Below are 23,971 nucleotides of genomic sequence, written 5' to 3'. Positions count from 1 at the left end.
GAAAAAGTAGCTACTTTCTCCCTCACCCAAAGCCAAAAAATCTGGGAGAATGTGTCTCACAGCTGCCTCAGTAATGTCCAGAAGGATATAGCATGGAACACCGTCCACAGTGCACTCCCCACTCGAGCGTTCATGTTCAGGAGGGGACTAGCCCAAGTAGAAACATGCCCCTATGCAAAGTGCCGCAAGAGAGAAACACCAGCCCATATCTTCTGGGAGTGTGATGTGGCTGGCAGTGTCTGGCTCTCTGTCTCTGTCTTCCTAAACAGGTTTGCTGACACGGCCAAGATGACCGCTGAGACTGTGCTCTATGGGCCTGCGGGAGGAATCACTACCAGCACAGCTAAGTGCGTTTGGCGTGTCATCAATGTTGTCAAGCAGATCCTGTGGGAAGGCCGTAACGTCTGTGTCTATCACAAGCAGGAGCTAGACACTATCACCACGACCAGAAGGGCACAAACTCTTATCAAGGACTTTGTAATTCTGGACATCCGGACCCTCGGGAAGGACAAGGCCTGCGCGGAGTGGAGGATCGCCGGACTTCAGGACGTGAAGATGGAATAAAGGAAAAAACTGGAACCGCTAGCTCCTAGGAGCGGGACTACGGGGCACCGCTAAGCCTTTTATTTATTTTGTCATGCCAGCATTCCGCCCTTTTTAGCTGGCATGACCGTTTTTCAACGGTGCCCTGGTTTTATGTAGTCTTTTTGTTTCAGTTTTATGGACCTTTGATTTAATTTGAATGTTTTATTTGATTTTGTTTTGTTTTGTTTTATGTATCTTTAAGATTTTTAATGTAAACTATTAAAAGTTACATTTTAAGTGTTTTAAAATTTTAGAATTTTAACTCACTGTTTTATACACTGTCCCTTTTCCCCTGTCCCTGTTTTAGTAATATAGTTTTATGTTCACTTTTGAACCTTTTTAGAGAGCACTCCCCGGCCCTCACAAGCACTGGTTTTTTATAGATGGTTCTTTTTTTCCAGTCACTTTTAAAGCAGCACAGGTTTTTTTCATGTCGATTTTAATCTGTGTCTGTTTTAACCATGTATAAAGCACAATTGTCTTGGTGTTTTTAAATGTGTTTTAAATGCTTTTAAAACAAAATGTATGTCTGTATGCATGAATGTCATCTTTAAAAGAAATGTAAAATGAATGAAAAAAACGAATGGGTGTAAATGTAAAAAATGTAAAATCTCAATAAAAGAGTATTAATATCTGATACGTCCCCTATCAGGGGACCATATATTAAATTGATTTTTGGAATCGGGAGATGGAACAGGGGCTTGCTCAGTCCACTCCACGCATCGGCCCGGTATTGCAGTACCTCCGGGAACGGTGCACACCTTTCTCTAACGTTGGTCAAAGTCAGATCTGGATCTCTCCTGTGAGCATTTTGTCTACCCCTGCTGGAGGGAGAGTGCCAGTGTTGATGCAAGTTTTCCCGCCGTTTTACTTCTTTTTTTTTTCTTTCTCTCTTTCTTTCTTTCTCTCTTTCTTTCTCTCTTTCTCTCTTTCTTTCTCTCTTTCTTTCTTGCTGTCTTTCTTTCTTTTATTCACATGTGGTGATGATGTAGACAGCAGCAGGTTGTTTCCTGGGAGCATGCAGCTAACCAGACAAGTGTGGTGGAACATGTCCCTATGCCAGGACCTTCTTAGCAAGCCAGCCAGCCAGCGAGGCACAGTTGTAGTTACCCAAGGCACCTTGCACAGCATAGCAGCTTGGCATGACTATTTGTAAGACGCACTCCGCCAGTTTATGTTTTGTTTTTGGTGTTATGTGTGTGTTTTTGCTTTGTTTTGTTTTCTCCTGCTTAAATTGCACATTTCCCCTCTGGAAGCAGCAGCCCGTTTTTTGGGGGTCTGCTTGTGCTTGGAATTTTGCACCCACCTTTGAATCCCCCTGTGCCGTCCGGGCTGGGGGGCCCCGGGCAAGGGCCAAGTCGCCATCGCTTCTCGGCCTTTTGGCTAAGATCAAGTGTAGTATCTGTTCTTATCAGTTTAATATCTGATACGTCCCCTATCAGGGGACCATATATTAAATTGATTTTTGGAATCGGGAGATGGAACATGGGCTTGCTCCGTCCACTCCACGCATCGGCCCGGTATTGCAGTACCTCCAGGAACGGTGCACACCTTTCTCTAACGTTGGTCAAAGTCAGATCTGGATCTCTCCTGTGAGCATTTTGTCTACCCCTGCTGGAGGGAGAGTGCCAGTGTTGATGCAAGTTTTCCCGCCGTTTTACTTCTTTTTTTTTTCTTTCTCTCTTTCTTTCTTTCTCTCTTTCTCTCTTTCTTTCTCTCTTTCTTTCTTGCTGTCTTTCTTTCTTTTATTCACATGTGGTGATGATGTAGACAGCAGCAGGTTGTTTCCTGGGAGCATGCAGCTAACCAGACAAGTGTGGTGGAACATGTCCCTATGCCAGGACCTTCTTAGCAAGCCAGCCAGCCAGCGAGGCACAGTTGTAGTTACCCAAGGCACCTTGCACAGCATAGCAGCTTGGCATGACTATTTGTAAGACGCACTCCGCCAGTTTATGTTTTGTTTTTGGTGTTATGTGTGTGTTTTTGCTTTGTTTTGTTTTCTCCTGCTTAAATTGCACATTTCCCCTCTGGAAGCAGCAGCCCGTTTTTTTGGGGTCTGCTTGTGCTTGAAATTTTGCACCCACCTTTTGAATCCCCCTGTGCCGTCCGGGCTGGGGGGCCCCGGGCAAGGGCCAAGTCGCCATCGCTTCTCGGCCTTTTGGCTAAGATCAAGTGTAGTATCTGTTCTTATCAGTTTAATATCTGATACGTCCCCTATCAGGGGACCATATATTAAATTGATTTTTGGAATCGGGAGATGGCACAGGGGCTTGCTCCGTCCACTCCACGCATCGGCCCGGTATTGCAGTACCTCCGGGAACGGTGCACACCTTTCTCTAACGTTGGTCAAAGTCAGATCTGGATCTCTCCTGTGAGCATTTTGTCTACCCCTGCTGGAGGGAGAGTGCCAGTGTTGATGCAAGTTTTCCCGCCGTTTTACTTCTTTTTTTTTTCTTTCTCTCTTTCTTTCTTTCTCTCTTTCTTTCTCTCTTTCTCTCTTTCTTTCTCTCTTTCTTTCTTGCTGTCTTTCTTTCTTTTATTCACATGTGGTGATGATGTAGACAGCAGCAGGTTGTTTCCTGGGAGCATGCAGCTAACCAGACAAGTGTGGTGGAACATGTCCCTATGCCAGGACCTTCTTAGCAAGCCAGCCAGCCAGCGAGGCACAGTTGTAGTTACCCAAGGCACCTTGCACAGCATAGCAGCTTGGCATGACTATTTGTAAGACGCACTCCGCCAGTTTATGTTTTGTTTTTGGTGTTATGTGTGTGTTTTTGCTTTGTTTTGTTTTCTCCTGCTTAAATTGCACATTTCCCCTCTGGAAGCAGCAGCCCGTTTTTTGGGGGTCTGCTTGTGCTTGGAATTTTGCACCCACCTTTGAATCCCCCTGTGCCGTCCGGGCTGGGGTGCCCCGGGCAAGGGCCAAGTCGCCATCGCTTCTCGGCCTTTTGGCTAAGATCAAGTGTAGTATCTGTTCTTATCAGTTTAATATCTGATACGTCCCCTATCAGGGGACCATATATTAAATTGATTTTTGGAATCGGGAGATGGAACAGGGGCTTGCTCCGTCCACTCCACGCATCGGCCCGGTATTGCAGTACCTCCGGGAACGGTGCACACCTTTCTCTAACGTTGGTCAAAGTCAGATCTGGATCTCTCCTGTGAGCATTTTGTCTACCCCTGCTGGAGGGAGAGTGCCAGTGTTGATGCAAGTTTTCCCGCCGTTTTACTTCTTTTTTTTTTCTTTCCCTCTTTCTTTCTTTCTCTCTTTCTTTCTCTCTTTCTCTCTTTCTTTCTCTCTTTCTTGCTGTCTTTCTTTCTTTTATTCACATGTGGTGATGATGTAGACAGCAGCAGGTTGTTTCCTGGGAGCATGCAGCTAACCAGACAAGTGTGGTGGAACATGTCCCTATGCCAGGTCCTTCTTAGCCAGCCATATACTCTGGTTTCTCTTCAGTTCGAATAAATCTTTCTAAGACTAAGGCTTAGAGGGTAGTGGCATTGCCCGCTCCCTCCGAGGGTCTGTGAGAGGTTTGTTCGGGTGAGGAGGAACAGAATTTTTTTTTATTTTTGACTGGCTTTCTTCAGCTCGGCAACTTTTTGGAAGACTAATGCTCAGTCTGGTTTTGGCTTGCCCAATCCAGGCCGAGGGTCTTTCAAGATTTTTGTTGACTGTTGAGAGCAGTTTTTTCTTTTTCAGGCGGTTCCAGTTTTTTTCTTTTTCAGGCTTTTCCAGACGTTCCTGGAGTTAGAGAGAAGGAGGACCTACCATCCAGACGACCTTTGAGGACCCTTTGATGACCTAGACGACCTCATCCCCAGCCCTTGATTGTAATCGAGATCCAGACCGAGAGAGCAGCAGGCGCCCAGCAGAGGGCGCCATCTGGGAGGAGCAGAGGGCGGCCCCGGACCCCGAGGAGGCGTCACAGCCACGATTCTTCCTACGTGGTCTCGGTGCCAAGCAGCGCCCCCTACTCCGCCAGGGAAGGACACCGTTCACCTGGGGAGGGGGTCCCTCTTGCGAGGCGACCATCTCCTCAGGGACTAAAGTAATAGTTCCTTCAACTGCCCAGATTTGCTGCTTACGTTGTTTCTTTTCCGTAGAGAGAGACAACCCGGACGTCCAGAGGCTTTTCCCACCCCAATCGGAGGAGCCAGCTGAAGGATGGCGTTCCGGCCAACCCAGGAGACTAGGAGGCACAATGCGGTGCGCTTCACAAGGACCCAGCAAGAGGAAACGGAACCAGGACTGACGAGACTGGAGTTCAGCCGGACCATTCTTCAGAGGGGTATGGGTTTTTCCCCTTCTGACTTGAATTGTTTGGTGAAATTGCCAGGGCTTAAGGAAGTGTTTGAGGTCAGTTTTAGGAACCCCCAAAAGTTACAAGAAATGTGGTCCTTTTGGGGGGAGAATAAATATCTCGCTCCATACAAAGAATTTTGTGTGGATGCACTGACAGACAGAGAAATGAAAGTTGTTACTGTCCAATTTTTCAATGAGGCTGTTAGCGACTATGATATTACAACATGGCTTAACCGCTATGGGAGGGTGTCATCAGAAGGGAGGAAAATTACAGATGAAGATGGGGTTTGGACAGGAGCCAGAAAGTGGCTGGTACGCCTTAATGTTGACCCATCGGGCATTGGAGGCGTCCGCCACATTCCAAACTCCATAGTGTTAGGGCCCAACAGAGGGCTGGTATTCTATAATGGGATGCCAAAACTCTGCAGGAAATGTGGGGAATTAGGACACCTGGCGGCCGCGTGTACTGTAGTCAAGTGCAGGAACTGCGGCGCCCCCCACGAGACCAGCCACTGCAGAGAAGAGAGGCAGTGCAATTTGTGTGGAAAGAAGGGGCACCTGTTTAAGGACTGCCCCTCTTCCTATGCCAACATGGCCAGAGCCAGCAAGGCAAACACAAACAAGCCTAGGCCTGAGCAGGAAGAGGGAGCAAGTAACAAAGATCAGTCCACATCACCACCAACAGTATCCAAGACCCAGACTCCAGCACCACCATCATCACCAGCACCCCCCTCACCCCCCCGCCCCCGAGACATGTCCCGTTTTACGAGGACCCCTTCCCCCAGCCCAGAGAGAGAGTACAACAGCTACTCCACTAGCTCCTCCAGTAGCTCCTCTGATGCAGAACACGAGGCAGGGAGGGAGCCCGGACCCAGCAGCGGCCCCCCCCTGAGTAGGGCCCTCTCAGCGCCAGCACTCCCCCTCGGCTCTCGTTATGACGCCATAAGGATTGAGTCCGTGGGGGAGGAAAGCGAAAGCGACAGTGAAAGTGAGAGTGAGAAGGAGGGGAAGGGAGTGAAGAACCAGCAGAGGGTGGGGAAAAGAAAGGGTAGAGACGAGGGGGGGAAAAGAAAGAAGATCAGGATCAAAGACAGCAAGTTGCAGGTGGCCCCCATAGATCCAAAACCAGCTAATGTCCACACAAAGTCCCCAGTCTTGCCCTCGCAGGCAGAGACGGAGGCGAGTGGGACGGCTACACTGCCGCCTAGTGGGCAGGTAGCAGCCAGCCAGGGCATCCCCAGCCAGCCTTCCCAGTCGTTGGCACAAACCCTAGCACACCTCGCAGAAGAGGTGTTCACTAATGCACCGAGGGAGAGGTCGGGGTCAACACCTTCCCTGACCAGCAGTACCTCGGTAGCAATGACCCTCTTCAAGCGAAGGGCCTCCCTTCAAAGCATCCTTGACCCCCTCCCTTGTATGGGCAAAACCAGGGGCCCCCTAGAGGTCCTCCTAGATACAGCACTGGAGGACATGGGAATACCCCTGGACGCGGTAAGCCAGAAGTCTGCTAACAGCTCCAATTCAACAGACGGTAACAGCCAAAGAATGCTGTCTGTCATAACCCCCCCCCAGGACAAAGCTGACCCACACGTTCCGAGGGGCCCTGAGCAAGTTCCACCAGACTTACCTTGTGGGGAGTTGAATAGCCCCAACAACTCCACGTACTGTGCATATAAAGACGGTGCCTTCTTGGACGAGGCAGCAGTGAGTACCTTCTCAGGGGTGATGGGAGTTGCAAATAAGCCCAAGCCCCCTCGAAGCAAGCGTAGAGCTAAGAGTAGGAAGAGTGTCCCGACCTCCCAATCATAGTCGCTATGGGGTGGACGCAGCGACTCCTTTTCTTGTTAGCTACCCTGATGGCCCTGATATGTGTGTCTGTTAATGTCAGGAGCATCAGGGAGACACAAAAAAGATTTGATGTACTAAACTATCTAGCTAACTTGAAAGCAGATCTCATCTTTCTGCAGGAGTGTGGTATTTCGTCGAGCCCTGATTATAGGGACCTGAAGGAGAGTTGGACCCTGGGGGACTCCTTCTGGTCGGGCTCCAACATAGCCAGAGCCGACGGAGTAGGTATCCTGTTTAAAAATCCATTTATTACCTCCCGCAGCAGCAGGGAGGTAGAACCTGGTAGAATTCTGAGCGTGGATGTGACATACAACAACACTCCCCTCAGACTGGTCAATGTCTACGCACCCACTAACCAAAACGAAAGAGTTCAATTTTTTCCACAGCTGCGTCCACTCCTGCTGGGGAACGTACCCGTCATCGTGTCAGGTGACTTCAATTGTGCTCTGAGGGACGTAGACCGGAGCAGGCCACGCAACGACCGCTCTAGTAGAGTTTTGTCCTCCGTAATATTTGATTTCTCCCTGTGTGATGCAGGTAAGGACCTGGTGCCTCCCTTTACCTGGGTGAGCTCATCTGGGACCTCCTTCTCCCGTATAGATCTCGTCCTGCATACCAGCTCCCTTACGAAGACGGCAGTAGACACCCAGGCCGTCTTCTTCTCTGACCATAGGCTCCTGCAGGTAACATTGCAGGTCCCTCAGACCTCCCAGATGGGGTCAGGGGTTTGGAAATTAAACACTTCCTTACTCGATGACCCCTCCATAGCTGCAGCCTATAAGAGCAGGCTTGTTGAGTGGACCACTTTGCGTGACCTATTCAACTCCCCTATAGAGTGGTGGGAGATGGTCAAAATGAGAACTAAGGGTTATTTCATAGCAGCAGGCAAGAGGAAAGCAAAAGAAAGGAGGGCCAAATATAAACACCTGAATGCTGCCCTCCAGCGTCTGAGCCTGCTTCAGCTTCGGGGGTTCCCTGTAAGCGACGAGATAGCCCAGACCAAGCTAGATCTTTCAGTGCTTTGTAGGGAGGAACAACGAAAGGTCATGCACAATGCAAAAGTGCAAAAAATGGAGGAAGACGAAAAGTGTACTCGCTTCTTCTTCCAGAAAACGAGGGAGAAGCGGCACTTGATGTCCTCCATGCTCGACAGCAGGGGGAGGATAGTAGAGGATAGTGAGGGAGTGAAAAAAGTGGTAGAGAACTTCTATAGGGACCTGTATAACATCAAAGCTACAGATGACACCCTGATAGAGTGGTTCCTGAGCCAGTTGGAGCCTGACTCAGTGCGGGACGAGGAGGAGGAGGAGAAGGACCCAGAACTCACGCTGGAGGAGCTCACCCAGGCGGTTAAGACCATGAACACCGGTAAGACGCCAGGTCCAGATGGCATCCCGGGTGAGTATTACCATCTTTTTTGGGACACGCTAAAAGTCCATTTAGCGGAGGTCTACAGAGCGGTCTACAGGGAGAAGCGGTTGGGCCCTTCTATGCGGGAGAGTGTAATTACTCTCCTTCATAAGAAAGGGGAAGTTAAAGATCTACGGAATTGGCGCCCAATCAGCCTCCTTTGCGTGGATTACAAGATACTAGCCAAAGCTCTGATGCTCCGGCTACAAGTACACCTCCCTTTGGTCATTGGCCCCGACCAGGCTTGTGGCGTCCCAGGGAGGTCCATCACGGATATTTTAATGTTAACAAGGGACATTCTGGCTTATTCTAGAGAACGGAACCATCCCCTCTGCCTGTTCAACCTTGACCAGGAGAAGGCGTTCGATAGGGTAAGCCATGAATATATGTACAAAGTGATGGACCAGATGAAATTCGCTCCTGGACTTAGGGAGTGGGTTAAAACCATATATACAAACATTAGTACCCGAGTCTTGGTGAACAGGCACCTGACTGGTAAAATATCTATCCAGTCAGGGGTCAGACAGGGTTGCCCACTATCCCCACTGCTATATGTCGTGTGCATTGAACCCCTCCTGCAGGCAATTCGTAGGGATACCAATATAACTGGTTTCCAGCTGCCTGGATCCAACGGGGTCCAGGTCAAAACAACAGCATATATGGACGATGTGTCACTCATTTGCACCAACACATCGTCGGTACCTCGGATTAGTAATATCCTTGAGAAGTACTGCACGGCGACCGGGGCAGTGATTAATAAGTCCAAGAGCGAAGTCTACGTGTCTAAAAATTGGCAGGTAGATAGGGAACTGTCGGACATGTACCCTGTCAAAAAGGACAAAATCAAGATTCTGGGCCTCATTTTCGAGAACAATAGCTCGGGGGCCCAGAGCTGGACGGCGGCCATTAACCAGGTCCGTAAAAAGATTGGCGGATGGAGCACAAGATCCTTAACAATGACGGGTAGAGTATTAATAACCAAGTCTATACTGTTCCCCATCCTCTCTTATGTAGGAAAAATCTTTCCCCCAGACAGGACCACCAAAAAAGTGGTGGACCGCATTATCCACCGCTTTATCTGGGGCAGCAAGATGGAGAGGGTAAAGCGAGCCACCCTGAGTAAAGCCGACAAGAAGGGAGGTAAGGGGGTCCCGGACGTTGTGCAGCTCACCCGAGTGCAGGGGCTCACGCAAACTATCAAGAACATCCAGGCCCTGGACAGGAAGGTATGTTACATGAATCGTTTCTATTTTGCCACCTGTCTCAGGGCCTTGGGCCTCTGCACTATTGATAACACCGTGCCGTACTCCTGGGACCCCCCATTGTATTATAGAACCTTAAGGGACACTATATATAAATTGGGCTTAGATAAAGCAAAATTGGCCTCCTGGGAATACAAGGCTGTAACTAAATATCTTGCCGGTTCCCAGGAAATTGAAAAAGTAGCTACTTTCTCCCTCACCCAAAGCCAAAAAATCTGGGAGAATGTGTCTCACAGCTGCCTCAGTAATGTCCAGAAGGATATAGCATGGAACACCGTCCACAGTGCACTCCCCACTCGAGCGTTCATGTTCAGGAGGGGACTAGCCCAAGTAGAAACATGCCCCTATGCAAAGTGCCGCAAGAGAGAAACACCAGCCCATATCTTCTGGGAGTGTGATGTGGCTGGCAGTGTCTGGCTCTCTGTCTCTGTCTTCCTAAACAGGTTTGCTGACACGGCCAAGATGACCGCTGAGACTGTGCTCTATGGGCCTGCGGGAGGAATCGATACCAGCACAGCTAAGTGCGTTTGGCGTGTCATCAATGTTGTCAAGCAGATCCTGTGGGAAGGCCGTAACGTCTGTGTCTATCACAAGCAGGAGCTAGACACTATCACCACGACCAGAAGGGCACAAACTCTTATCAAGGACTTTGTAATTCTGGACATCCGGACCCTCGGGAAGGACAAGGCCTGCGCGGAGTGGAGGATCGCCGGACTTCAGGACGTGAAGATGGAATAAAGGAAAAAACTGGAACCGCTAGCTCCTAGGAGCGGGACTAAGGGGCACCGCTAAGCCTTTTATTTATTTTGTCATGCCAGCATTCCGCCCTTTTTAGCTGGCATGACCGTTTTTGAACGGTGCCCTGGTTTTATGTAGTCTTTTTGTTTCAGTTTTATGGACTTTTATTTGATTTATGTTGAATGTTTTATTTGATTTTGTTTTGTTTTGTTTTATGTATCTTTAAGATTTTTAATGTAAACTATTAAAAGTTACATTTTAAGTGTTTTAAAATTTTAGAATTTTAACTCACTGTTCCACACACTGTCCCTTTTCCCCTGTCCCTGTTTTAGTAATATAGTTTTATGTTCACTTTTGAGCTTTTAGAGAGCACTCCCCGGCCCTCACAAGCACTGGTTTTTTATAGATGGTTCTTTTTTTCCAGTCACTTTTAAAACAGCACAGGTTTTTTTCATGTTGATTTTAATCTGTGTCTGTTTTAACCATGTACAAAGCACAATTGTCTTGGTGTTTTTAAATGTGTTTTAAATGCTTTTAAAACAAAATGTATGTCTGTATGCATGAATGTCATCTTTAAAAGAAATGTAAAATGAATGAAAAAACGAATGGGTGTAAATGTAAAAAAATGTAAAATCTCAATAAAAGAGTATTAATATCTGATACGTCCCCTATCAGGGGACCATATATTAAATTGATTTTTGGAATCGGGAGATGGAACAGGGGCTTGCTCCGTCCACTCCACGCATCGGCCCGGTATTGCAGTACCTCCGGGAACGGTGCACACCTTTCTCTAACGTTGGTCAAAGTCAGATCTGGATCTCTCCTGTGAGCATTTTGTCTACCCCTGCTGGAGGGAGAGTGCCAGTGTTGATGCAAGTTTTCCCGCCGTTTTACTTCTTTTTTTTTTCTTTCTCTCTTTCTTTCTATCTCTCTTTCTTTCTCTCTTTCTCTCTTTCTTTCTCTCTTTCTTTCTTGCTGTCTTTCTTTCTTTTATTCACATGTGGTGATGATGTAGACAGCAGCAGGTTGTTTCCTGGGAGCATGCAGCTAACCAGACAAGTGTGGTGGAACATGTCCCTATGCCAGGACCTTCTTAGCAAGCAAGCCAGCCAGCGAGGCACAGTTGTAGTTACCCAAGGCACCTTGCACAGCATAGCAGCTTGGCATGACTATTTGTAAGACGCACTCCGCCAGTTTATGTTTTGTTTTTGGTGTTATGTGTGTGTTTTTGCTTTGTTTTGTTTTCTCCTGCTTAAATTGCACATTTCCCCTCTGGAAGCAGCAGCCCGTTTTTTGGGGGTCTGCTTGTGCTTGGAATTTTGCACCCACCTTTGAATCCCCCTGTGCCGTCCGGGCTGGGGGGCCCCGGGCAAGGGCCAAGTCGCCATCGCTTCTCGGCCTTTTGGCTAAGATCAAGTGTAGTATCTGTTCTTATCAGTTTAATATCTGATACGTCCCCTATCAGGGGACCATATATTAAATTGATTTTTGGAATCGGGAGATGGAACAGGGGCTTGCTCCGTCCACTCCACGCATCGGCCCGGTATTGCAGTACCTCCGGGAACGGTGCACACCTTTCTCTAACGTTGGTCAAAGTCAGATCTGGATCTCTCCTGTGAGCATTTTGTCTACCCCTGCTGGAGGGAGAGTGCCAGTGTTGATGCAAGTTTTCCCGCCGTTTTACTTCTTTTTTTTTTCTTTCTCTCTTTCTTTCTTTCTCTCTTTCTTTCTCTCTTTCTCTCTTTCTTTCTCTCTTTCTTTCTTGCTGTCTTTCTTTCTTTTATTCACATGTGGTGATGATGTAGACAGCAGCAGGTTGTTTCCTGGGAGCATGCAGCTAACCAGACAAGTGTGGTGGAACATGTCCCTATGCCAGGACCTTCTTAGCAAGCCAGCCAGCCAGCGAGGCACAGTTGTAGTTACCCAAGGCAGCTTGCACAGCATAGCAGCTTGGCATGACTATTTGTAAGACGCACTCCGCCAGTTTATGTTTTGTTTTTGGTGTTATGTGTGTGTTTTTGCTTTGTTTTGTTTTCTCCTGCTTAAATTGCACATTTCCCCTCTGGAAGCAGCAGCCCGTTTTTTTGGGGTCTGCTTGTGCTTGAAATTTTGCACCCACCTTTGAATCCCCCTGTGCCATCCGGGCTGGGGGGCCCCGGGCAAGGGCCAAGTCGCCATCGCTTCTCGGCCTTTTGGCTAAGATCAAGTGTAGTATCTGTTCTTATCAGTTTAATATCTGATACGTCCCCTATCAGGGGACCATATATTAAATTGATTTTTGGAATCGGGAGATGGAACAGGGGCTTGCTCCGTCCACTCCACGCATCGGCCCGGTATTGCAGTACCTCCGGGAACGGTGCACACCTTTCTCTAACGTTGGTCAAAGTCAGATCTGGATCTCTCCTGTGAGCATTTTGTCTACCCCTGCTGGAGGGAGAGTGCCAGTGTTGATGCAAGTTTTCCCGTCTTTTTACTTCTTTTTTTTTTTCTTTCTTTCTCTCTTTCTTTCTCTCTTTCTCTCTTTCTTTCTCTCTTTCTTTCTTGCTGTCTTTCTTTCTTTTATTCACATGTGGTGATGATGTAGACAGCAGCAGGTTGTTTCCTGGGAGCTAGCAGCTAACCAGACAAGTGTGGTGGAACATGTCCCTATGCCAGGACCTTCTTAGCAAGCCAGCCAGCAGCGAGGCACAGCTTGGCATGACTATTTGTAAGACGCACTCCGCCAGTTTATGTTTTGTTTTTGGTGTTATGTGTGTGTTTTTGCTTTGTTTTGTTTCCTCCTGCTTAAATTGCACATTTCCCCTCTGGAAGCAGCAGCCCGTTTTTTTGGGGTCTGCTTGTGCTTGAAATTTTGCACCCACCTTTGAATCCCCCTGTGCCGTCCGGGCTGGGGGGCCCCGGGCAAGGGCGAAGTCGCCATCGCTTCTCGCCTTTTGGCTAAGATCAAGTGTAGTATCTGTTCTTATCAGTTTAATATCTGATACGTCCCCTATCAGGGGACCATATATTAAATTGATTTTTGGAATCGGGAGATGGAACAGGGGCTTGCTCCGTCCACTCCACGCATCGGCCCGGTATTGCAGTACCTCCGGGAACGGTGCACACCTTTCTCTAACGTTGGTCAAAGTCAGATCTGGATCTCTCCTGTGAGCATTTTGTCTACCCCTGCTGGAGGGAGAGTGCCAGTGTTGATGCAAGTTTTCCCGCCGTTTTACTTCTTTTTTTTTCTTTCTCTCTTTCTTTCTTTCTCTCTTTCTTTCTTGCTGTCTTTCTTTCTTTTATTCACATGTGGTGATGATGTAGACAGCAGCAGGTTGTTTCCTGGGAGCATGCAGCTAACCAGACAAGTGTGGTGGAACATGTCCCTATGCCAGGACCTTCTTAGCAAGCCAGCCAGCCAGCGAGGCACAGTTGTAGTTACCCAAGGCGCCTTGCACAGCATAGCAGCTTGGCATGACTATTTGTAAGACGCACTCCGCCAGTTTATGTTTTGTTTTTGGTGTTATGTGTGTGTTTTTGCTTTGTTTTGTTTTCTCCTGCTTAAATTGCACATTTCCCCTCTGGAAGCAGCAGCCCGTTTTTTGGGGGTCTGCTTGTGCTTGGAATTTTGCACCCACCTTTGAATCCCCCTGTGCCGTCCGGGCTGGGGTGCCCCGGGCAAGGGCCAAGTCGCCATCGCTTCTCGGCCTTTTGGCTAAGATCAAGTGTAGTATCTGTTCTTATCAGTTTAATATCTGATACGTCCCCTATCAGGGGACCATATATTAAATTGATTTTTGGAATCGGGAGATGGAACAGGGGCTTGCTCCGTCCACTCCACGCATCGGCCCGGTATTGCAGTACCTCCGGGAACGGTGCACACCTTTCTCTAACGTTGGTCAAAGTCAGATCTGGATCTCTCCTGTGAGCATTTTGTCTACCCCTGCTGGAGGGAGAGTGCCAGTGTTGATGCAAGTTTTCCCGTCTTTTTACTTCTTTTTTTTTTCTTTCTCTCTTTCTTTCTTTCTCTCTTTCTTTCTCTCTTTCTCTCTTTCTTTCTCTCTTTCTTTCTTGCTGTCTTTCTTTCTTTTATTCACATGTGGTGATGATGTAGACAGCAGCAGGTTGTTTCCTGGGAGCTAGCAGCTAACCAGACAAGTGTGGTGGAACATGTCCCTATGCCAGGACCTTCTTAGCAAGCCAGCCAGCCAGCGAGGCACAGCTTGGCATGACTATTTGTAAGACGCACTCCGCCAGTTTATGTTTTGTTTTTGGTGTTATGTGTGTGTTTTTGCTTTGTTTTGTTTCCTCCTGCTTAAATTGCACATTTCCCCTCTGGAAGCAGCAGCCCGTTTTTTTGGGGTCTGCTTGTGCTTGAAATTTTGCACCCACCTTTGAATCCCCCTGTGCCGTCCGGGCTGGGGGGCCCCGGGCAAGGGCCAAGTCGCCATCGCTTCTCGGCCTTTTGGCTAAGATCAAGTGTAGTATCTGTTCTTATCAGTTTAATATCTGATACGTCCCCTATCAGGGGACCATATATTAAATTGATTTTTGGAATCGGGAGATGGAACAGGGGCTTGCTCCGTCCACTCCACGCATCGGCCCGGTATTGCAGTACCTCCGGGAACGGTGCACACCTTTCTCTAACGTTGGTCAAAGTCAGATCTGGATCTCTCCTGTGAGCATTTTGTCTACCCCTGCTGGAGGGAGAGTGCCAGTGTTGATGCAAGTTTTCCCGCCATTTTACTTCTTTTTTTTTCTTTCTCTCTTTCTTTCTTTCTCTCTTTCTTTCTTTCTCTCTTTCTCTCTTTCTCTCTTTCTTTCTCTCTTTCTTTCTTGCTGTCTTTCTTTCTTTTATTCACATGTGGTGATGATGTAGACAGCAGCAGGTTGTTTCCTGGGAGCATGCAGCTAACCAGACAAGTGTGGTGGAACATGTCCCTATGCCAGGACCTTCTTAGCAAGCCAGCCAGCCAGCGAGGCACAGTTGTAGTTACCCAAGGCACCTTGCACAGCATAGCAGCTTGGCATGACTATTTGTAAGACGCACTCCGCCAGTTTATGTTTTGTTTTTGGTGTTATGTGTGTGTTTTTGCTTTGTTTTGTTTTCTCCTGCTTAAATTGCACATTTCCCCTCTGGAAGCAGCAGCCCGTTTTTTTGGGGTCTGCGTGTGCTTGAAATTTTGCACCCACCTTTGAATCCCCCTGTGCCGTCCGGGCTGGGGGGCCCCGGGCAAGGGCGAAGTCGCCATCGCTTCTCGGCCTCTTGGCTCGGATTAAGTATGTGGCATGACCGCAACTTTTTCTAAAAAAAGAGAAAAGAGAAGGTGATGGCGACCGGAGACTACATGTCGGCCCCCTCGACGCGACTTTTGAATACAATTCGTTTCTTTGGACAAGAAAAGGATGGAGTACGTTTCAGCATGGGAAGAAGGAACTTTGCCAAGGACATCATCTTTGAATTCCTGGGAGTTACGGCGGCGCAGATCTATTGTTACCGGGATTTTCCTCTAAGAAGCACATATGAAGTTACCTTCATGGGAGACTATTTATGCCAGGAAGCATGGAACAAGTGCCTGGAATCTAAGGACGTTTCTCCGATCTCCAATTTCAGAGTGGAGCCACTGTTTGCAAGTCGGGTAAGAACCGTAACGGTGTGCATGCAAAACCCTTATGTTAAAGAGCAGGACATTCGGTTATTTCTGAGTAAATACTGTGATGTTTTAGGTGTTGGACAAAAAGAAATGGACTATGACGAAATGTGGAACGGGAATAGAAAATACACTGTCCGTTTTAAGAGAAAGATAGGAGGGTTTGAATGCCCCCCAGCATCTTTTTACATCGGCGGTGTTAAGGGATATTTGTATTATTATGGACAACCAAAAACTTGCAGAAAGTGTGGAGAGCAGGGACATATTGCAGTAATGTGCCCAAATGTTTTTTGCAGAAATTGTTTAGAGACAGGACATGAGGCAAAAGAGTGTAAAAAACCAAAATCCTGCAATCTGTGTGATTCCACCGAGCACATGTTCAAGGACTGCCCTGGCCGACATAAAACTTACTCTGAGTCACTTCGAGACATTGAGGTGGTTTTAGAAGAAGTCAGTAGAGACCATGCGCCTACCTGTGCTGATGGAGGCGCTGTTTCTGGAGGTGCTGTGCAGGGGGCTCTTCTTGTGGCTGCAGCGGTGGCTGCGGTGGAGGAGTCTCTGGCTTTTGGTTTGGAGCCTCCCGCTGTTGAGGGTCCTGTTGCAGGAGTGTCTGGGGCAGGGAAAGAAAAAAGAAAGAAAAAGGAGAAGTCGGTGACTAGTGTTAAGAACCTACCTGAAGCCATGGCAACCGAAGAATCATCTCAGGGTACGGTGATTTTGGATACACCTGTTGGGGGTGGAAAACAGTGGGGTGATACAGAAGAAAGTGGCGAGATGGGCTGGGAAGTGGCGGAAGGGAAAAGAACAACAAAGAGGAAACTAAACCAGGAGGAGTCGGATGGCGACAACAAAGTCTGCGTGATCGAGACATCCAACAGTTTCGAGAGCTTGGAAAACGAAGAGGTGGGAGAGGAAGAAGTCTCGAGTTTCGAGCCATCTTCAGTAGAGAGTTCCCCGCTGGCGCCGCCATCAGAAGTGGATAGCGAGGAAAACAGTGTGGATTCCCAGCTAAACTATTTGAGCGACTCAATGGTGGACAACATGAAAAAAACAACAATGTTTCCGATGGATGGTAAAGAAGATGGAACATAAAACACAGGAAAATGAACTTTAATGTGTTTTCAGTCAACACGAGGGGGATGAGAGATGCTGGCAAGAGGGCATCCTTGTTCTTTTCCCTCAAGTCATTGGACTTTCAGGTTTGTTTTCTGCAGGAATGCCACCTGAAGAATACGGAGGATATTGAACGTTTCAGTAAAGACTGGAAAGATGGTGCTTCAGTTTGGAGTATTGGTAATGTACATTCGGATGGGGTGGGGATATTATTTAAAAATACTAGGTTTGTCATTGAGGAAACAAAAGTGATCATACCAGGCAGGTTAATGTATACTGATGGTAGGCTCAATGACAGAAGACTCCGTCTGGTGAACATGTACGCGCCTACATTAAAAGGGACAAGGTTGGACACATTTAAGCACTTACCTGATATTCTATGTACCAATCGCACAGTTGTAATGGGCGGGGATTTTAACACATGTTTAGAGGGCGACTTTGATTTTTCTGCACAGTATTTAAAAAAGGTATTGGGGGATTATGATTTGGTGGATGTATATAGGAGACACAATAAAAAAGGTGTAGGGCATACTTGGAGAAATTCAAGAGGAGCATGTAAAAGGTTAGATTATTTCTTTTTATCCAAAAATATCAAGAGCTTGGATTTCTTCATGTATCCCAACTGGTTTTCAGACCATGATACAATTGGGGCTTCTTTTGAAATTAAAGGGGTGGATATAGGTAGGGGGTATTGGAAATTGAATATGAAGGGGTTGAAGTGCGATGAATTCAGGCACGAGTTCAAGATCTTCTATAATTCATGGAAAGACATGAAGTGGGCTTTCGGAACTATCGCTGAATGGTGGGAGATGGTAAAAGTTAAAATAAGATGTTTTTGCCAAATATACAGCAAAAGGAAAAAGAAAGAAGAGAGATACTTTGAGAAAAAATTGCAAAAAGACTTAGAGATCATGTATTCTAAAATAAATGAGGGGAAAGAGGTTAGTTTAGAAGCATACAACAACATTAAAAAGGAAATACAAAATAACATCGAAATAAAGGTTAAGGAATTTACATTTTTGGCAAAGGTAACAGAAAAAGAACAAGACGAAAAATGTTCCAAATTCTTTTTTCAAAGTATTAAGGGAAAACAAAGGAAATGTGCAATTTCTGAATTGGAAACAGGGACAGGGAAAATCAATAAAAGAGAGGATATTGTAAAGCATGCTCAGGAGTTTTATCAGGAGCTATTTAACAAAAGAGAGATAGATCATGCAAAAGCGGAGGAATTGTTAAATAATATAAACAAAAAGTTAAATAATGAAGAAAGAACACTTCTGGAAAAAGACATAACCAAAGATGAAATAGAGATGGCATTGAAGTCCTTGAAAGCTGATAAAACTCCTGGTTGTGATGGATTACCAAAGGAATTTTATGTTTGTTTTTGGGATATTCTAGGAGACGATCTAACTGAGGTGTATAAAGAGATTTTGGTGGATGGAGTGATGCCGGAAACCATGAGGACAGGGGTAATAAGTCTGATATATAAAAAGGGAGATAAGGATCTACTGAAAAACTGGAGGCCTATCACCCTGTTAAATGTAGATAATAAAATTCTGGGTAAAGTAATGACAAATAGACTGAAAGTAGTAATGCCCAGTCTAGTTAATGAGGACCAGACTTGTGGGGTTATAAATAGGTCCACAACTTATAACTTACAACTAACTAGGGATGTCATCAGCTGGGTAAAAGAAAGAGACTTACCTCTGTGTTTGTTGAGTGTTGACCAGGAGAAGGCCTTTGATAGGGTCAGCCACGAGTTTTTGTTTTCTGTCCTGGAAAGAATGAATTGCGGAACCTTTGTGAATTGGATTAGAACAGTATACAACAAAGCATCTAGTAGGGTGCAAATTAATGGGTTTTTCAGTGAACGGGTAAGGCAAGAAGGTGGGGTGAGGCAAGGGTGTCCAATGTCACCGTTATTGTACGTGTTGTGCATTGAGCCTTTGGCAAATTTAATAAGGAAAGACAAAGATATAGATGGGGTACATATCCCAGGGAGTAAGGGGAAAAGGGTCAAAATTGCCCAATACGCAGATGACACAACTTTGTTTTTATGTTCAGATTGGGCCATAGATAGGGCAATCATCTTATTAAAAACTTATGGAGAAGCTGTTGGGTCAAAAATAAATTTAGAGAAATCGTCTATGATGTACTGTGGCAAGTGGGAAGGGAGGACGGACAGCAGGGAAGGTATAACTGTGTGCAGGGAAGGGCTAAAAATGTTGGGGGTGCACTTTTTTCAGAAGGACGGGATAAAGAAAAATTGGGAGGAGAAAATTGAGAAAGTTAAAGTAAAATTAAATATGTGGAAATGTAGAAGGTTGACCATCAGTGGGAGAATTCTGGTAATAAAGGCAGACATAGTACCAGCATTAGTTTATTTGGCACGGGTGTTCCCTATTAATGCAAAAAATAAAATAATCCTAACCAGGTTAATATTTTCCTTTGTATGGGGTAAGAAATATGAAAATGTAAATAGGGAATTGATGTATGGGAAGGTGGCAAAGGGAGGGAGAGACATACCGTGTTTGTCAGTAAAATTGGATTGCTTTTTCCTGAATCAGATATGTAAAACACTGTTGAAGGGAACAGAGCACAAGTCCTTTTATTTTGTTCGGTTATGGTTTGGAGCAGTTTTAAGAGGGATAATACCATGGGCCAACACGGTGCCAAACGCTGAGACAAAACCACAGTACTACATGCATGCAATAACCTTTTTAAAAATGCAAATAAAAGAAATAGAAAGGGAGGTCTTGTTAAACCACAAAAAAATGTACGAAATGATAAGAGAGAGATGGGAAGGAAGGTACGAAGGCAATCTTAAATTAGTAAATTGGGAAGGCATACAGCCAAAATGGCTCGGAAATGAGTGTAAAGATTTGGGGTGGCTGTGCGCTTTAGATAGATTGTCAGTAAAAGAAAGGTTGTATAGGCATCAATGTGCGGTAAACGCAGAGTGCCCAAGGTGCAAAAAGGAGGAAACAGTCTTGCACGTGTTTTGGGACTGCATTTTTGCAAAGAAATTTTGGGGAAGGTGCAGTAATCTTATTAAATTGTTTTGCGATATAATTTTGAATGGGAAGATTATTTTATATGGGGAGGAGGTGTTAAAACTGCCAAAGGAAAAATTTAGAGCAGTATGGTCTATTATTAGTTTGGGGAAGTTGGTGTTATGGGAGAAAAGAAATTTGTGTATTAAAAAGAAAAATGATAAAACAGAACCAATAGAAGCTTATTTTTTGTTTCTTTGGAAGTTAAAGAATGTTATCAAAATGGATAAATATATGTATGGGGAAGATTTTAGTGGGGATATTTGGGGAAGGGTAAGGTCTGTTTTGAATTGTTAATTATATGATTGTATTTATTGTTTGAGTAATTTCTATAATAAAAAAAAAAAAAAAAAAAAAAAAAATCTGTTCTTATCAGTTTAATATCTGATACGTCCCCTATCAGGGGACCATATATTAAATTGATTTTTGGAATCAGGAGATGGAACAGGGGCTTGCTCCGTCCACTCCACGCATCGGCCCGGTATTGCAGTACCTCCGGGAACGGTGCACACCTTTCTCTAACGTTGGTCAAAGTCAGATCTGGATCTCTCCTGTGAGCATTTTGTCTACCCCTGCTGGAGGGAGAGTGCCAGTGTTGATGCAAGTTTTCCCGCCGTTTTACTTCTTTTTTTTTCTTTCTCTCTTTCTTTCTTTCTCTCTTTCTCTCTTTCTCTCTTTCTTTCTCTCTTTCTTTCTTGCTGTCTTTCTTTCTTTTATTCACATGTGGTGATGATGTAGACAGCAGCAGGTTGTTTCCTGGGAGCATGCAGCTAACCAGACAAGTGTGGTGGAACATGTCCCTATGCCAGGACCTTCTTAGCAAGCCAGCCAGCCAGCGAGGCACAGTTGTAGTTACCCAAGGCGCCTTGCACAGCATAGCAGCTTGGCATGACTATTTGTAAGACGCACTCCGCCAGTTTATGTTTTGTTTTTGGTGTTATGTGTGTGTTTTTGCTTTGTTTTGTTTTCTCCTGCTTAAATTGCACATTTCCCCTCTGGAAGCAGCAGCCCGTTTTTTGGGGGTCTGCTTGTGCTTGGAATTTTGCACCCACCTTTGAATCCCCCTGTGCCGTCCGGGCTGGGGTGCCCCGGGCAAGGGCCAAGTCGCCATCGCTTCTCGGCCTTTTGGCTAAGATCAAGTGTAGTATCTGTTCTTATCAGTTTAATATCTGATACGTCCCCTATCAGGGGACCATATATTAAATTGATTTTTGGAATCGGGAGATGGAACAGGGGCTTGCTCCGTCCACTCCACGCATCGGCCCGGTATTGCAGTACCTCCGGGAACGGTGCACACCTTTCTCTAACGTTGGTCAAAGTCAGATCTGGATCTCTCCTGTGAGCATTTTGTCTACCCCTGCTGGAGGGAGAGTGCCAGTGTTGATGCAAGTTTTCCCGTCTTTTTACTTCTTTTTTTTTTTCTTTCTCTCTTTCTTTCTTTCTCTCTTTCTTTCTCTCTTTCTCTCTTTCTTTCTCTCTTTCTTTCTTGCTGTCTTTCTTTCTTTTATTCACATGTGGTGATGATGTAGACAGCAGCAGGTTGTTTCCTGGGAGCTAGCAGCTAACCAGACAAGTGTGGTGGAACATGTCCCTATGCCAGGACCTTCTTAGCAAGCCAGCCAGCCAGCGAGGCACAGCTTGGCATGACTATTTGTAAGACGCACTCCGCCAGTTTATGTTTTGTTTTTGGTGTTATGTGTGTGTTTTTGCTTTGTTTTGTTTCCTCCTGCTTAAATTGCACATTTCCCCTCTGGAAGCAGCAGCCCGTTTTTTTGGGGTCTGCTTGTGCTTGAAATTTTGCACCCACCTTTGAATCCCCCTGTGCCGTCCGGGCTGGGGGGCCCCGGGCAAGGGCCAAGTCGCCATCGCTTCTCGGCCTTTTGGCTAAGATCAAGTGTAGTATCTGTTCTTATCAGTTTAATATCTGATACGTCCCCTATCAGGGGACCATATATTAAATTGATTTTTGGAATCGGGAGATGGAACAGGGGCTTGCTCCGTCCACTCCACGCATCGGCCCGGTATTGCAGTACCTCCGGGAACGGTGCACACCTTTCTCTAACGTTGGTCAAAGTCAGATCTGGATCTCTCCTGTGAGCATTTTGTCTACCCCTGCTGGAGGGAGAGTGCCAGTGTTGATGCAAGTTTTCCCGCCGTTTTACTTCTTTTTTTTTTTCTTTCTCTCTTTCTTTCTTTCTCTCTTTCTTTCTTTCTCTCTTTCTCTCTTTCTCTCTTTCTTTCTCTCTTTCTTTCTTGCTGTCTTTCTTTCTTTTATTCACATGTGGTGATGATGTAGACAGCAGCAGGTTGTTTCCTGGGAGCATGCAGCTAACCAGACAAGTGTGGTGGAACATGTCCCTATGCCAGGACCTTCTTAGCAAGCCAGCCAGCCAGCGAGGCACAGTTGTAGTTACCCAAGGCACCTTGCACAGCATAGCAGCTTGGCATGACTATTTGTAAGACGCACTCCGCCAGTTTATGTTTTGTTTTTGGTGTTATGTGTGTGTTTTTGCTTTGTTTTGTTTTCTCCTGCTTAAATTGCACATTTCCCCTCTGGAAGCAGCAGCCCGTTTTTTTGGGGTCTGCGTGTGCTTGAAATTTTGCACCCACCTTTGAATCCCCCTGTGCCGTCCGGGCTGGGGGGCCCCGGGCAAGGGCGAAGTCGCCATCGCTTCTCGGCCTTTTGGCTAAGATCAAGTGTAGTATCTGTTCTTATCAGTTTAATATCTGATACGTCCCCTATCAGGGGACCATATATTAAATTGATTTTTGGAATCAGGAGATGGAACAGGGGCTTGCTCCGTCCACTCCACGCATCGGCCCGGTATTGCAGTACCTCCGGGAACGGTGCACACCTTTCTCTAACGTTGGTCAAAGTCAGATCTGGATCTCTCCTGTGAGCATTTTGTCTACCCCTGCTGGAGGGAGAGTGCCAGTGTTGATGCAAGTTTTCCCGCCGTTTTACTTCTTTTTTTTTCTTTCTCTCTTTCTTTCTTTCTCTCTTTCTCTCTTTCTCTCTTTCTTTCTCTCTTTCTTTCTTGCTGTCTTTCTTTCTTTTATTCACATGTGGTGATGATTTAGACAGCAGCAGGTTGTTTCCTGGGAGCATGCAGCTAACCAGACAAGTGTGGTGGAACATGTCCCTATGCCAGGACCTTCTTAGCAAGCCAGCCAGCCAGCGAGGCACAGTTGTAGTTACCCAAGGCGCCTTGCACAGCATAGCAGCTTGGCATGACTATTTGTAAGACGCACTCCGCCAGTTTATGTTTTGTTTTTGGTGTTATGTGTGTGTTTTTGCTTTGTTTTGTTTTCTCCTGCTTAAATTGCACATTTCCCCTCTGGAAGCAGCAGCCCGTTTTTTGGGGGTCTGCTTGTGCTTGGAATTTTGCACCCACCTTTGAATCCCCCTGTGCCGTCCGGGCTGGGGTGCCCCGGGCAAGGGCCAAGTCGCCATCGCTTCTCGGCCTTTTGGCTAAGATCAAGTGTAGTATCTGTTCTTATCAGTTTAATATCTGATACGTCCCCTATCAGGGGACCATATATTAAATTGATTTTTGGAATCGGGAGATGGAACAGGGGCTTGCTCCGTCCACTCCACGCATCGGCCCGGTATTGCAGTACCTCCGGGAACGGTGCACACCTTTCTCTAACGTTGGTCAAAGTCAGATCTGGATCTCTCCTGTGAGCATTTTGTCTACCCCTGCTGGAGGGAGAGTGCCAGTGTTGATGCAAGTTTTCCCGCCGTTTTACTTCTTTTTTTTTCTTTCTCTCTTTCTTTCTCTCTTTCTCTCTTTCTTTCTCTCTTTCTTTCTTGCTGTCTTTCTTTCTTTTATTCACATGTGGTGATGATGTAGACAGCAGCAGGTTGTTTCCTGGGAGCATGCAGCTAACCAGACAAGTGTGGTGGAACATGTCCCTATGCCAGGACCTTCTTAGCAAGCCAGCCAGCCAGCGAGGCACAGTTGTAGTTACCCAAGGCACCTTGCACAGCATAGCAGCTTGGCATGACTATTTGTAAGACGCACTCCG

The 23,971-nt window shown here is 46.3% G+C and overlaps 12 non-coding genes and 3 pseudogenes across 12 annotated transcripts; all 15 read left to right on the top strand.

Annotated features, from left to right (window-relative positions):
* The first annotated feature begins 1,194 nt into the window (after window positions 1-1,194).
* LOC131738766 (U2 spliceosomal RNA) lies at window positions 1,195-1,349 on the top strand (annotated as a pseudogene).
* Window positions 1,350-1,948: 599 nt separating this feature from the next.
* Window positions 1,949-2,139, top strand: LOC131738319 (U2 spliceosomal RNA). The gene has a single exon (XR_009329883.1). It is a non-coding gene; the product is annotated as a U2 spliceosomal RNA (small nuclear RNA).
* A 588-nt stretch (window positions 2,140-2,727) lies between these two features.
* On the top strand, window positions 2,728-2,918 carry LOC131739246 (U2 spliceosomal RNA). Its single transcript, XR_009330414.1, has one exon. It is a non-coding gene; the product is annotated as a U2 spliceosomal RNA (small nuclear RNA).
* A 599-nt stretch (window positions 2,919-3,517) lies between these two features.
* On the top strand, window positions 3,518-3,708 carry LOC131738931 (U2 spliceosomal RNA). Its single transcript, XR_009330099.1, has one exon. It is a non-coding gene; the product is annotated as a U2 spliceosomal RNA (small nuclear RNA).
* A 7,070-nt stretch (window positions 3,709-10,778) lies between these two features.
* Window positions 10,779-10,933, top strand: LOC131738719 (U2 spliceosomal RNA; annotated as a pseudogene).
* Window positions 10,934-11,532: 599 nt separating this feature from the next.
* On the top strand, window positions 11,533-11,723 carry LOC131738930 (U2 spliceosomal RNA). The gene has a single exon (XR_009330098.1). It is a non-coding gene; the product is annotated as a U2 spliceosomal RNA (small nuclear RNA).
* Window positions 11,724-12,322: 599 nt separating this feature from the next.
* On the top strand, window positions 12,323-12,513 carry LOC131738928 (U2 spliceosomal RNA). Its single transcript, XR_009330096.1, has one exon. It is a non-coding gene; the product is annotated as a U2 spliceosomal RNA (small nuclear RNA).
* A 551-nt stretch (window positions 12,514-13,064) lies between these two features.
* LOC131738328 (U2 spliceosomal RNA) lies at window positions 13,065-13,254 on the top strand. The gene has a single exon (XR_009329892.1). It is a non-coding gene; the product is annotated as a U2 spliceosomal RNA (small nuclear RNA).
* Window positions 13,255-13,820: 566 nt separating this feature from the next.
* LOC131738927 (U2 spliceosomal RNA) lies at window positions 13,821-14,011 on the top strand. The gene has a single exon (XR_009330095.1). It is a non-coding gene; the product is annotated as a U2 spliceosomal RNA (small nuclear RNA).
* Window positions 14,012-14,574: 563 nt separating this feature from the next.
* LOC131738926 (U2 spliceosomal RNA) lies at window positions 14,575-14,765 on the top strand. Its single transcript, XR_009330094.1, has one exon. It is a non-coding gene; the product is annotated as a U2 spliceosomal RNA (small nuclear RNA).
* Window positions 14,766-20,246: 5,481 nt separating this feature from the next.
* Window positions 20,247-20,457, top strand: LOC131738477 (U2 spliceosomal RNA; annotated as a pseudogene).
* Window positions 20,458-21,051: 594 nt separating this feature from the next.
* On the top strand, window positions 21,052-21,242 carry LOC131738925 (U2 spliceosomal RNA). The gene has a single exon (XR_009330093.1). It is a non-coding gene; the product is annotated as a U2 spliceosomal RNA (small nuclear RNA).
* A 564-nt stretch (window positions 21,243-21,806) lies between these two features.
* LOC131738924 (U2 spliceosomal RNA) lies at window positions 21,807-21,997 on the top strand. The gene has a single exon (XR_009330092.1). It is a non-coding gene; the product is annotated as a U2 spliceosomal RNA (small nuclear RNA).
* Window positions 21,998-22,609: 612 nt separating this feature from the next.
* LOC131739061 (U2 spliceosomal RNA) lies at window positions 22,610-22,800 on the top strand. Its single transcript, XR_009330228.1, has one exon. It is a non-coding gene; the product is annotated as a U2 spliceosomal RNA (small nuclear RNA).
* Window positions 22,801-23,394: 594 nt separating this feature from the next.
* On the top strand, window positions 23,395-23,585 carry LOC131738923 (U2 spliceosomal RNA). Its single transcript, XR_009330091.1, has one exon. It is a non-coding gene; the product is annotated as a U2 spliceosomal RNA (small nuclear RNA).
* The last annotated feature ends 386 nt before the right edge of the window (window positions 23,586-23,971 follow it).

The sequence above is a fragment of the Acipenser ruthenus genome, chromosome 10 (genome assembly GCF_902713425.1).
Source record: "Acipenser ruthenus chromosome 10, fAciRut3.2 maternal haplotype, whole genome shotgun sequence".
Classification (NCBI taxonomy): Eukaryota; Metazoa; Chordata; class Actinopteri; order Acipenseriformes; family Acipenseridae; genus Acipenser; species Acipenser ruthenus.
This window is presented reverse-complemented; position numbering and strand designations above follow the sequence as displayed.